Source organism: Ursus americanus, chromosome 3, assembly GCF_024610735.1.
Source record: "Ursus americanus isolate L20-20 chromosome 3, mUrsAme1.1.p, whole genome shotgun sequence".
In the NCBI taxonomy this organism is placed as follows: Eukaryota; Metazoa; Chordata; class Mammalia; order Carnivora; family Ursidae; genus Ursus; species Ursus americanus.
Window position 1 is genome coordinate 70,678,615 of NC_142129.1, and position 12,385 is coordinate 70,690,999.

The 12,385-nt window shown below is 38.7% G+C and overlaps 1 protein-coding gene across 7 annotated transcripts in view; it reads right to left on the reverse strand.

The window, feature by feature from the left end:
* Positions 1-12,385, reverse strand: part of CDK14 (cyclin dependent kinase 14) — a 924,301-nt gene that overhangs the window by 546,409 nt on the left and 365,507 nt on the right. The gene's annotated exons all lie outside the window — the stretch shown is intronic.

Genomic DNA, 12,385 nt, shown 5'->3' on the forward strand with positions numbered 1-12,385 from the left:
AAAGGTAGTGAATTCAACGTGACTGCTAATGGGTAGGGGGCTTCTGGTTAAATGACATAATTTTCTAAAATTAGATACTAATGATGGTTCCAAAAATTCTGTAGAATATACTAAAACAACAGAAGTAGACACTTGCAAAGAGTGAATTCTGTTACGGGAATTGCATCTCAATAAAACTGTTAAAAAGAGAAGAAGAAGAATGTAAAGACAGAAGTGTCCAGATTGAAAAGGTGCAAATGAAAATAAAGCTGACATCCGGGTCTATTTTTTGCTTCATCATGAAACTTCAGAAGACTGGAAATAAAGAAAACCATTTTAACAGAAACTATGGAAACTAGACAACAATAGAGCAAACCTATTGAAATTCTAATGAAATTATTTCCAACCCAGAATTCTGTATCTAGTCAAAATGTCAATCAAGCATGAGCGCTGAATAAAGGTATGTTCAGAAATGAGATATCTCAAAAAAAAAAAAAAAATCTTTCACACACTCTTTCCCGTGAAGCTATCAGAAACTGTTCCCCCAAATAAAACAACATGAGATGGAGGAAGAAAAAGCTTCAGCTGAGGAGACAGCGGAAGGGCATCCCAGGAAGCCAGTGAAGGGAGATGCACCAGGTAGAGGCTTGAGAAGGCCTTAAATTCATGGTAGAAATGAAAAATGGCAAATTATTAGTAATTTCAGGGAAACCAAAAGTTGAACTGAAGAGGAAAAGTAATCACAGTATACTACATGCCTCAGCTACAAACAAGATTTTTATTGACATAATAATGTAAATACTGAACCTCTGATCTAATCAAAATTATAATACACCTCCACCGAAAGGATGAGAGGATGCAGGACAGCAGGACAGGATGTGTTCACTTGTTAGAAATGGAATCATGGAAAAAAAAAACAAAAAAACACTAAATTCAGGTTTTCCACATAGGAGTCAATGGATGATGCCAAAAGGTGAATAACAAGAGGTGGTAATAAAAGAAAGTCTTAGTAGATTTTCAGAGGAAAATCCAAAAGAATCCCCTAAAAGACAGGGAAGTAAAAAACTGTTGTTTTTCATAGCAAACTATCAAACTACTTGACTCTTCATATGCATCTGATGTATAACTCACATAAAAACAACAATTACATCAACAAAAATGAATGATTCAAACCTGGAGTGGGTTTAACATCCCTTTACCAAAGCACAAAATACATCCTAAACACTCTATGATGTTAATTAAATTGTTCTTGAAATGCACAAAACAGTAACAGCAACAATAACACTAACAACAATAAAAGGAAAGAAAATCGTAAACAGTCATTATATTGCAATGTATTTATCAAGTTACTGATTCTGAAAACCGGTGAGAAGTTGCAGACACCCCATTTTGTATGATATATAATAATGTATACTTTCTCACTTAGAGATAAATTTGCTAATGATTTTTTTCTTCAATTACTTCATGGCCTAATCAAACATAATGTGAAAGTAACTGGAATTATTGATCCTCTTCTCCTGATGTCGCATACTTTCATCAGACGACAACTTTAGTACCTAAAGCTGGAACGTTTCTCTAATTTCTCCAAGCTGATTATTACTGTCAGTCTTATTACATTTAATGGATCACTCCATGGCCTCCACCTGTCCCCTGAAACATGCTCAGTTTTCCTAAGATTACTGTTTTCTTAACTTAAGAAATATGGAAATAATTCCTGCTAGAAAAAAAATCCAAACAATATGCAAAGTACGTTCCTTCCTTTCTAAAGGAATTCTCTTTTTATTTCTGTTCTTACCTTCCCTATGATCTGCTTCTACCAATAAAGTCTTTTCTTCAGTGTACTCTCTTCAAGTATCGCACATCATTCCAGCTTCCCCATTACATGCCTATAGCTTAAATGATGAAATTCAAAATTAAAGAAAAATAATTAAAAATGTAAAAAGCCCACAGAGGCAGAATGGGTTCTCATTACAGCAGTCTCATCTACAGAAATGTACTCAAAACTGTGTTTTTGTGGATTATCAGGGGTTTACTGTAGCAACAGTTAGAGACCAGATACAATTCTATCTTAAAGCATGTGAATTAAAATACTGAACTATGATTAGGACTTCCTAATAAGGATGGCAACTGTATGAAATAAAACTAAAACACAGGGAAGATAAGTATGATGTAAACAGGAAAAATAAACTAAAATCCCAGCACCCAACAGAGTAAATGGACAAATACAGTGGAAAATGACTAAAAGAGACCAGGGTTCCTTCTAACATGAAAAAAAGCCACTAGGGTACAGGACAGCAAAGAAGTTAATTGACTTTGTCCTACCAATTAGACAAAATGAGAAGTTCATAACAGAGCACTGATTGAAAGCAAGACTGTTTCTCTTTAGTCTCTCCTCATGCTTCAGAATTCTTTTATTTACGCTGCCTGCACAATCAGTCATCCACAATGCTTACATCTGTTCGTGTTTGGTACTTGGATCTGAATGACAACCCAGCCCCCTTCAGAATATAGCATCACACTATGACACTGCATAACTAGTTCTCCATACATGAAATGAAAACATCCTTGAAATTCTTCCACAAAGAAATTCTTTCATAAGTCAAATCTGGTTTTCTCACTGTTTTCACTAAAACACAAATGTGTTCCAGTCCCATGGCACAGGAAGATCTGTGACAGCAGCTTATAACCCAAATGGCACATGGACACTATCTAGCCTAAGATCACAGTTCTCGTTGGACTTCAACCCTTTCAAAGCAAAGGATATATATGCTGGCTAACTGAACAACATCATCATCATCACCATCATCTTCAAATAAAAAATAAAAGCAAAGGATATATATTTGTATCTCTGGAGCTCAAGGGTAATCCCTGGAGGACAGTTCCTATATATGTTGGAGGAGAAGGAAGGAAGGAAGGAAGGAAGGAAGGAAGGAAGGAAGGAAGGAAGGAAGGAAAGAAAGGAGTGAACGACCACAAGTTGTGCTTCTGCTTCTAAAAGTTATGCCAAGTGAAATGAGTTCACCTAACAGTTGCAAAACCTTAGTCAGTCCTTTGCCAGGTAAAGTTGGAGTTACCTGGATTCACACTTGACACAGGAGATGATATAATGTGGCCACTGGAAAGGGCACACATGGAGTACCTGACATCTTGGCATGAATCTCCTCCATCTGCAAAATGGAGGAACCTTCAACCGATTTCATGGTTTTGGTTGGGACAACATGAAATAACATACTAAATTACATATTTCAATCCCTTGCATAGAGTACCGTTAGGAACCCTCCCTACTGTATTTCTGATGTGGATCGACCTACCCTCTACTTGAATAGGCACTCATTACACTTCAGTGATAAGGCACTCATTACACTTCAACACGTTGCATTCAATTTACAAGTGACACAAAACATTTGAATATCTTTCCCAGCATTAAGCCAAAATTAGCCGCAGAACTCTCACACTTGGCTTTCTTGTCCTGTCTGGAATACACACATTACCTTTTCGCTACTCTCCAGTGCATCTAATCCTCCTGAGTACATCTTCCTGGCACCGTCACCGGTTCTGTGTTACACATGGTTCACAGACCTCTTGCCACCCTAGGTGCATACTCCTGTTTGCTCCAGTTTGTTGAACCAAAGAAATTATGAGTCTTTTCCATATAAAATTAACTTCATTTTGAAGTCAACCTTCCTCCACCCTGATTTTCCATATGAACTTGGGCTTGCTTTTTTTTCTTTCTTAACCATATTGTTCCATTTGTCCCACAGCAATTCACGCTGTAGTTTCCACTCATCATTTCATCAGATTCTTTTTGACCCCTGATTCCATCACCCCAAGTGTTAATTATAGCTCCCAGCTATAACACACACAAATAGGTCAAGCACATCATCACCATGTCTTCATCTAAGTCATTAATAAAAATATCAAACAGGACAAGGTCAAAGACAATGCCCTCCAGCATACCCTAATAAACTTTCCTCCACCCTGATGTCAATTCATTAATCAATAGACTTTGGATGAAGTTGTTCATCCAGCAATAAACTGAAGGAATAATAATCTTGTGACACTGGATTTCAATTTTATTCTAAGAATGTCATAAGAGTCCCTGTCACAAGCTTTGCTGAAATGAAGAAATAACACTGTTACTTACTAAGAGGGAATGAAGATTATTAGACTTAAAAGTCCAAAAATCTAGCTTTGAATTTCACTAACATTCTATCATGTGCTTATATGGCTATAGGTTCAGGTTTGTTTCCCACCGCCTTTTCTTTTTATTTTTTCATTTTCTTTAAATTTTTCTTTAAAGATTTTATTTATTTGTCAGAGAGAGAGAGCACAAGCAGGGGGGATAGCAGGCAGAGGGAGAGGGAGAAGCAGGCTCCCCACTGAGCAAGGAGCCCATGCGGGACTCCATTCCAGGACCTGGGATCATGACCTGAGTCAAAGGCAGATGCTTAACAGACTGAGCCACCCAGGTGTCCCCACACCACCTTTTAAAAACCAGCATTACTTCTGCTCACCTTCATTCATGATTTTTCAAAGATTATAATGATAGTTCTATGAATACACGGCCGGCAATTCTTTTCACATTCTAGCTGTGATTTATCTGGGGCTACACAATGAACGCAGGCCAGTGGACGTTCATGAGGTGTTTTGGGAGGGGGGATTGGGAAGAGCAGGGAACTGAGCAAAGTGTGTTCTGTATCTGACTGTATTCCCTGTGTTGTGAAAATCCCCTGCTTTATGCATTTTGGTGGAAGGCAAGGCCCAGCTGCTGTTGCAAAAGCCAGAAGACCACTCTCGCAGGGGTCTGGGCAGTCAAAACCTGGGCATGTGACCTAGTGTCGCCTCACCACACAGGACCAACCTGATCTCCGCCGTAGGAGCTAACACAGCCCAGAGAAGCAGGGAGGATGTCGATGCTATTTTGACATCGTCAGCAGAGGTAATAACCCCCGGTCACCAGGGCAGTCAGGACAGTGAGGTAAGAGACAGTGTGTGGAGCCGACACTCCTGGTGGCAGCAGGGTGCTCTGTGGCCTGTTCCGTGGCGTGATTTTGGCTCCAGTCTGGCTATTCAGCTTTACACTGTCCCTGCCGGTTTTTAAAGTCTTCCCAGCAGGTCTGTCAGCCACATGATATCCTCGCAATAAACTTGTCTGTTTAATTCAGCCAAAGAGAATTTCTGTTGCTTGCAAGAGAGAACTCTGACTGGTACGTTTATTCAGAGCCGCCAGGCCCTTTCATTCCTTTGACAGAAAGAGGTGGTTTCTGACTGTCCCGTTGTCCAAGGCCTGCTCTGATTGCTGTGGACTCAGATCTGCTCTGCATTTTCTGCTTGGAAGAATATTCCCTTTGAGAGGGGGAAAAAAAAAAAGGCTGTCCATGGAAACTAAAGATGGAATGTAGATAAATGGATAAAGAAAGATAAAGAAAAAAATTTTAAAACATGACTTAGTAGTTCCGTTTTCTCTTGGTTATTTGCCATAAGTGGTGACACTATTATAATCTCTTGCTTTTCCTGCTTCAAATGTCACTCACTCACTCACATGAAACACAGCTGCTAAGCGCCTACTATGTGCCAGACTCTGCTAGGCACTGGAGAACCGGTCACTCTGCTCTTGCACTCAGTCTCAGATGAAACAGCTTCATCTGAATTCATGAATAGTCTCCTTTCCTACTGGTGTTTTCTTTTCCTTATCCTTTGTTGATAGTTCCTTATCACTGTGACCCTTGATGGTGGAATGCCCCAGTGGTCAGTCCATAAAATTCTTTTCCATTTTCTGTGTTCATTCACTTATAGGGTATTTTAGTTATTGACTGTGAACCCTACGCTGGATGGCTTAAAACAACCATGTTACTATTTCTAACAATTCTTGGGTTGCAAATTCAGAAAAGGCGTATCAGGGACAACTCACTTTGGCTCCATGTGATACTTGTGAGCCCGGAATGCACCACCCTCCCTCACCCTTCCCAAGATGGCTTCTTCAGTCCCACGTCTGACACTTAGCTAGGCTGGCAGGGCAAATGGCTTGGCTGGAGTCCGATATGTAGGGCCTAACTTTACACTGTGTTCTAGGTTCTCAGTTCTCTTCCATGTCCTCTACGGCCTCTTCTTCTCCACGTGGCCTCTTCAGCAAGACAACTAGAATTCGAACGCGGCCGGTCAGGATGCTCAAGATTGCAAAAGAGAAGCCGTCAGGACCACAACTGGCAGAGCGTCACTTCCACCATGTTGCTCTATTGGTTAGAGCAACCACAAGCCCAGCGTAGATTAAGGGGTAAGGACTGCACAAGGGTGTGAGTATACAAAGACATGGTTCATTTAGGGCCACCAATGTAACAATTACCACACTTGGTTATTCCATACGATCCTCTTGTCAAATAATATCTATAACCCAGACAACTTCCAAATTTCTACCCTGGATCTCTTTCCTAAATTCTAGACTCATGCATTCAATTGCCTTGTGACATGTCCATTTGCACATACAGCGCATGTCAACTTTAGCCCATTTAAATCGGAGTCACTGTCTTCCCCGCTCTGCTCCTCCTGCAGTCTGTCCCATCTCTCCTCACAACAGCTCCACTACCCCTGTCGTTCAAGCCCAAATCCTTGGAGTCATCTCTAACTCCTCTTCATCTCTCAAATCCCACATCAAATACTAGCAGCTCAGCCTTGAAAATATATCGTGAATCCAACTACGTGCCTCAAATATATGTGTGTTCCTCCTTCACCTCCTTCAGATTTTCTACCTAAATACCTCTCACCTTCTTGGCAAGGCCGCCCCTGATCATCCCCATTTACAGCTGTGTGTGTCTGCACATGTGCACATGTATTTTATCTCACAGGAAGCAGAAAAATGTTCCATTGCCCCAGGAGAGTTTAATCTGGAAACCAGAATACTGATGGAGAGCTACAGTTTTTAAGAACAGATGGGGTTTAAAATCATGCAAATTAAAGCATTCCTCATAGATTTAGATATCAAAATGTATGAGGCAGAGAAACCAAATAATGAGGTAAATTGTGTGGCAGGGAGAAAAGAAAGAACATAACTTTCAGCTGCCAGTCCCATATTTGAATATCACACACACACCTCCGACCATCATATAAAACTATGAAGATGCGTCTTCATCCCAACACCAGCCATCTACAAGGTGGGAGGGGATAACAAGGATCTTGGCACAGGAGTCTTATCTTTACCCTTTTAACTTACCTGAGTGATTTCACTTTAAATTCTCTAAGCATTATTTTTCCTTTTCAATAAAAAACCGGGTAACAAACAAAACTGGGTAACAATAATATATGCCTTATGTACCTCAAAGGGCTAAAGATGGAATCTGATGGAATAACATGTATGAGAGAGTGGTTTGTAGAGGTGCCTGGGTGGCTCAGTAGGTTAAGTATCTGCCTTCGGCTCTGGTCACGATCCCGGAGTCCTGGGATGGAGCCCCTGGATTGAGTCCCAAGATCAAGCCCGGAATGGGGCTCCCTACTCAGCGGGGAGTCTGCTTCTCCCTTTGCCCCTCACCCCACTTGTGCTCTCTCTCTCTCCCAAATAAGTAAAATCTTTTAAAAAAATAATAACTTATATGAATTTTGGTGATTCATAAATCACTTTTCATGATTTTTGGAGACACAGCTTTTTTTCATATGTAATATAGATTGTTTTTACATAATGTTGCACATTAGTTTGACTATTTTACTAGTTTGCCCCACAGCAGAAGAAACAGAATGACTGCTCCAGTGAATATCATGACTAGCTGTAAGTTTGTTTTTTCTTCTTATACATAATAATTAAATGTGCAGTAAAGAGTTCTGCTACACATACTTTGATCTCATGTAATAAAAAACAGAATAGTTACGTGCTTTAATGGTAATAGATATTTACACAATCACATGTACTATATTAATATTCTTATTTCCACTGATGGAATCTGTTTTTATCAGCATGATGTTAAATAGGCTAATGAGGCACTTACTTGTCTTTGGCCAAAAAAGAAAAAGAAAAAAACCAAATTACTTAACTTTCTATTTAAGTAGAAAAAAATTGTTAGCACTTACACTATTTTCTATAGTATTTCTCTGCCAACACTCAAACCCATGTAGGAAAAGGGCCACTACAACAATGTCTTAAACCATTGTGAAACCAGATATACTGCTCAAGCTAACGGAGTCATTCCTTGGTTAAAAATGCTCCTTCACATTGGACAACAATGGCAGGAAGATAGTACTCAGAACAGCAGCAATACTGGGAGCCACGGGCTGCCTGACGGAGACAGGAACAAACTGAGCAGCTCATTTTCCAGCGGGTCCCCCACCTTGCAGCTCATGGATTATAACTACACACTTTAAAAGTGTAAAAGAATATAAATTTCAGACATTTTAGGAGCTTTCCATAGTACTTAAGAGGCAGCCTAAACTAGCAATACCCTATTATCCACTGAAGGGCTTTAATAATGACCTCCAAAGTCATTTCTCCCAGTGCTCTTCCACATCACTAACTCTTCATCACTTAGTTCATTTTTCTGGTCCTCCCGAGGCTTCTGTGTAACCTAGAATGTCATTCGTGGGAATAACACAAAGCAGCTGGGCTTCAAGTTCTCTTTGAAAGCAAAGAACAGAAATGTATTTATTTAATATGTACACTATCGTAAATAAGCATGTTACTATATGTTAACTATCAAAACTTAAATTTAAAAAAAAAGCAAATAAATGAATAAATGAATGAATAAATAAATAAATAAATAAATAAATAAATAAATAAATAAATAAGAGTGTTTCATTTCATGGAACTCAAATTACATAGGAGCCTTAAAAAAAACCTTGAACACTTAACTAAAATCCAAATAAAAAAATTCAATGGTACTAGTGAATCTTAAGTTATTTTACTTTTCTTTCATATCTAGTGTTTCAATGGGCATGGTGTATGGATTTTTCTTACACTTTTTATTTTATTTTATTTTACTTTATTTATTTTTAAAGATTTTATTTATTTGAGAGACAGGCAGCAGGAGCAGGGGGAGGGGCAGAGGCAGAGGGAGAAGCAGACTCCCTGCTGAGCAGGGAACCCAACACGGGGCTCAATCCCTGGACCCTGGAATCATGACCTGAACTGAAGGCAGATGCTTTGCCAACTGAGCCACCCAGGCCCCCCTGTCTTACACGTTTTAACTTACTCATTCCCCTTCTTCAAAAAAAGGGTACTATTAATTACATGGAACTATAAAAATCAATCTTTTTTTAGAAAACAACTTTGATGTTAACAATTTTGAAATATGGCAATATTATCACTAAGTTTAGGAAACTGCACATTAAAATGTTTGATATTGATTTCAGGGCTTACTAAACAACAAGGTTCTGTGTGTGTGTGTGTGTGTGTGTGTGTGTGTGTGTGTGTGTGTAGATCTCAGTGATATACTGGGGGCTAAGTCTGCTTTTCGAAACCTTAAAACATTTCATAATTGGGACGCGTGGGTGGCTTAGTCGGTTAAGCGTCTGCCTGCGGCTCAGGTCATGATCACAAGGTCCCTAGGATCGAGTCCCACATCAGGCTCCTTGCTTAGTGGGGAGCCTACTTCTCCCTCTCCCTCTGCCACTCCCTCTGCTTGTGCTCTCTCTGACAAATAAATAAAATCTAAAAAACAAACAAAATAAACATTTTGTAATGAAAATAAAATCTTAAAACCTTAAATGATGAGGCTTTTGACCAGATCACAAAACTTATTTAAACAAGAAAGCAGTTTAACTGCACTCAGGATCTTTGTTTTGTTTTTGTTTTTGTTTTGTTGTTGTTGCTGTTGTTTTAAAGATTTTATTTATTTATTTGACAGAGAGAGAGACAGCCAGCGAGAGAGGGAATACAAGCAGGGGGAGTGGGAGAGGAAGAAGCAGGCTTCCAGTGGAGAAGCCTGATGTGGGGCTTGATCTCAGGACTCTGGGATCACGCCCTGAGCCGAAGGCAGATGCTTAACGACTGAGCCACCCAGAAGCCCCTGCACTCAGGATCTTAAGAGCAGAATAAGAGAGGGTGGTGGAAAGAAAGAAGAAAATTTCCTTTTCCTCTTCTGACCAAAAGCTCAATCTAACTAAAGTTGTAAAAATAAGCGGGAGATAACAACATTACAATTGGGAATCAGAGTAAGATGGGTCTGAATCTATCTTAGTTGTTACAAGATCCTAGAAAAGCACCTAATCTCCCTAATCCTTAGTTTTCTTTTCCTTTATAAAATGGTGATATTCATATTTCCATGAGGCTGCTGGGAACATCAACCATGAAAATGAATGTAAAGACCCCAGCACACTGCTCAGCATAAAACAATAAATTTTAGTTGCTGATTTTTAGTATTGTGGTCATACTTGTCTTAAATATTCTTTCACCTCCTTTTCTGATCCACCACTCATCACCCCAAGCCTACAGTGCCCTCCTGTTTCCTACCTTATGTCCCTCACCTAGATCTGCTCTAATTCCCAAGGCATTTCATGCTTTGAAATTACTATTGCCTTTCCATTGCTATGAAACATACAAGAGTAGAATTTATTTCTGTTAGATAATGTGAGGAAAGCAATCTGATTAATCCTTTAAAATATGTAGGAGCCTTAATCTACCTGGAGATATCAGTAGATGTACAAACAACAAGCAATGAAAAAGCAGTATAAAAAAAAAAAAACTTTAAGAAATATTCTGGGGAGTTAATTTTATACTGGGCTATTGTCACATAGTCACACTAATGCTGCCAAGGGGTCCACACCTCCCCAACTCTAACTGGGAAGACTCTTGTAAGATATTCCTACAGCTTGGAACTCTTCCCCACCCCCACCCCAGCTCTGATTTCAGAGATCCATTCGAACATTTTACTTAAACAAAACCCAAACAAACTTTAGTTGTAGCAGCAGAAAGTACTCCACCAGAGACAGCAAAAGGACAGGAGATGAAAAGAATAGAAAAAGACAAGGATTAGATGGAAAAGAGGAAGGCAGGAACAATGGGGAGGTGAGGAAATAAAGATGGAGTGGGGGACACCCAAGGAGACTCAAGGCAGGGCAGTTCTAAACCATGAATGACATGAGCTTGCCTCTTTCTCTATGACAGAACAGGTTAAGCTATGTCTTAACTCCCCCAGAGAAGTTGGGAATAAAACGCTGCCTGAAAAGTACTGCAGATGTCCACACTATTATGTGGTTGATTGACCTGTGATGGGTCCACAAGAATTGGGACCAGGGAAAATTTCACTCACACAAAGAAGAGTAATTGTTTAACAGTCTTAATCAGTTAGCAAATATTACAGGACATGTTTAAAAGTCGGTCTTAATCAGTTAGCAAATATTTCAGGACAATGAATTTCCTTCATGTGGCCACTTCCACAGAATATGAAATCATCAAATGATTTTAGCCTCACAAATATATTTAGTTTTCTCTTAAGACTTGAAGGACATACTTTCATATTATTGCTGTTAGTTCCTCTATTAATATTACTGATTTCAGAGGCCAAACTATTTTTTTTAGCTTAACCATCTAATTTTAGAGGAGGGAATAGGTATCTTCTTGAAATCTTTTTTTCTACAAAACATAAAAGTTAGTCAAGTATACTAAGAAAAATCTAGATTTAATTGCAATATCGCAACTAGACCTACTGGAAAACATGAAACAAAAATTCCAATTCCAAGTCAACTGACTACATTATTGACTCCAAAATCACCGATTAAACAAAAGAAATTATATTTGCATTGATGTGCGAATCTGCATCCATTCTTGGTAGCATGTAATATATTCAACTGCTCAGCTCTAGCTGTCCTTGTAGCCACATTACCATATTATTCAAATGTATCTATCATTTATATGTAAATAGAGAAGATAAATGGCTTCTTCATAAGACAACAATTTTCAAATGATAAACAGACACAGGCAGACATTAGCAAGATTAAAATGTTGCGAATATGCATTCTATTATATATTTTTAAGAAAACATGGAAACTATTTTAAATTTTTAAAAAAGTATTATGGTAATTACAAAATGGGATCTTAATACATTCACAATACCAATAGCTACTCTTCTCAATAAGTCTCCACCAATGTCATTTGTATCTTATAAATTACATGTTCTCAGATCCATCTGTGAAAATTGGGATGTTAATTATCATGGTTACATTTCATGATTCCACAGTTAAATGCTGAAGTGGTGCTACATAAATACCATATGTTTTTCTAGGAGAAACGGAGAAAGATTAATTATGAGTTCAAGTTCAAGTCTTCTAGCAGTAATACTCTCAACACAATAAGATCATTACATTGTGTGCTATGCAAATTGGAAGTTTTAATTAATAGCTGAAACATGAACTGAGGGGGAAAACTATGAAATCTAAATTGTAAGTATCAGGCTTTCCTCCACCCACCCTCCCCCCCCAAAAAAAAAAT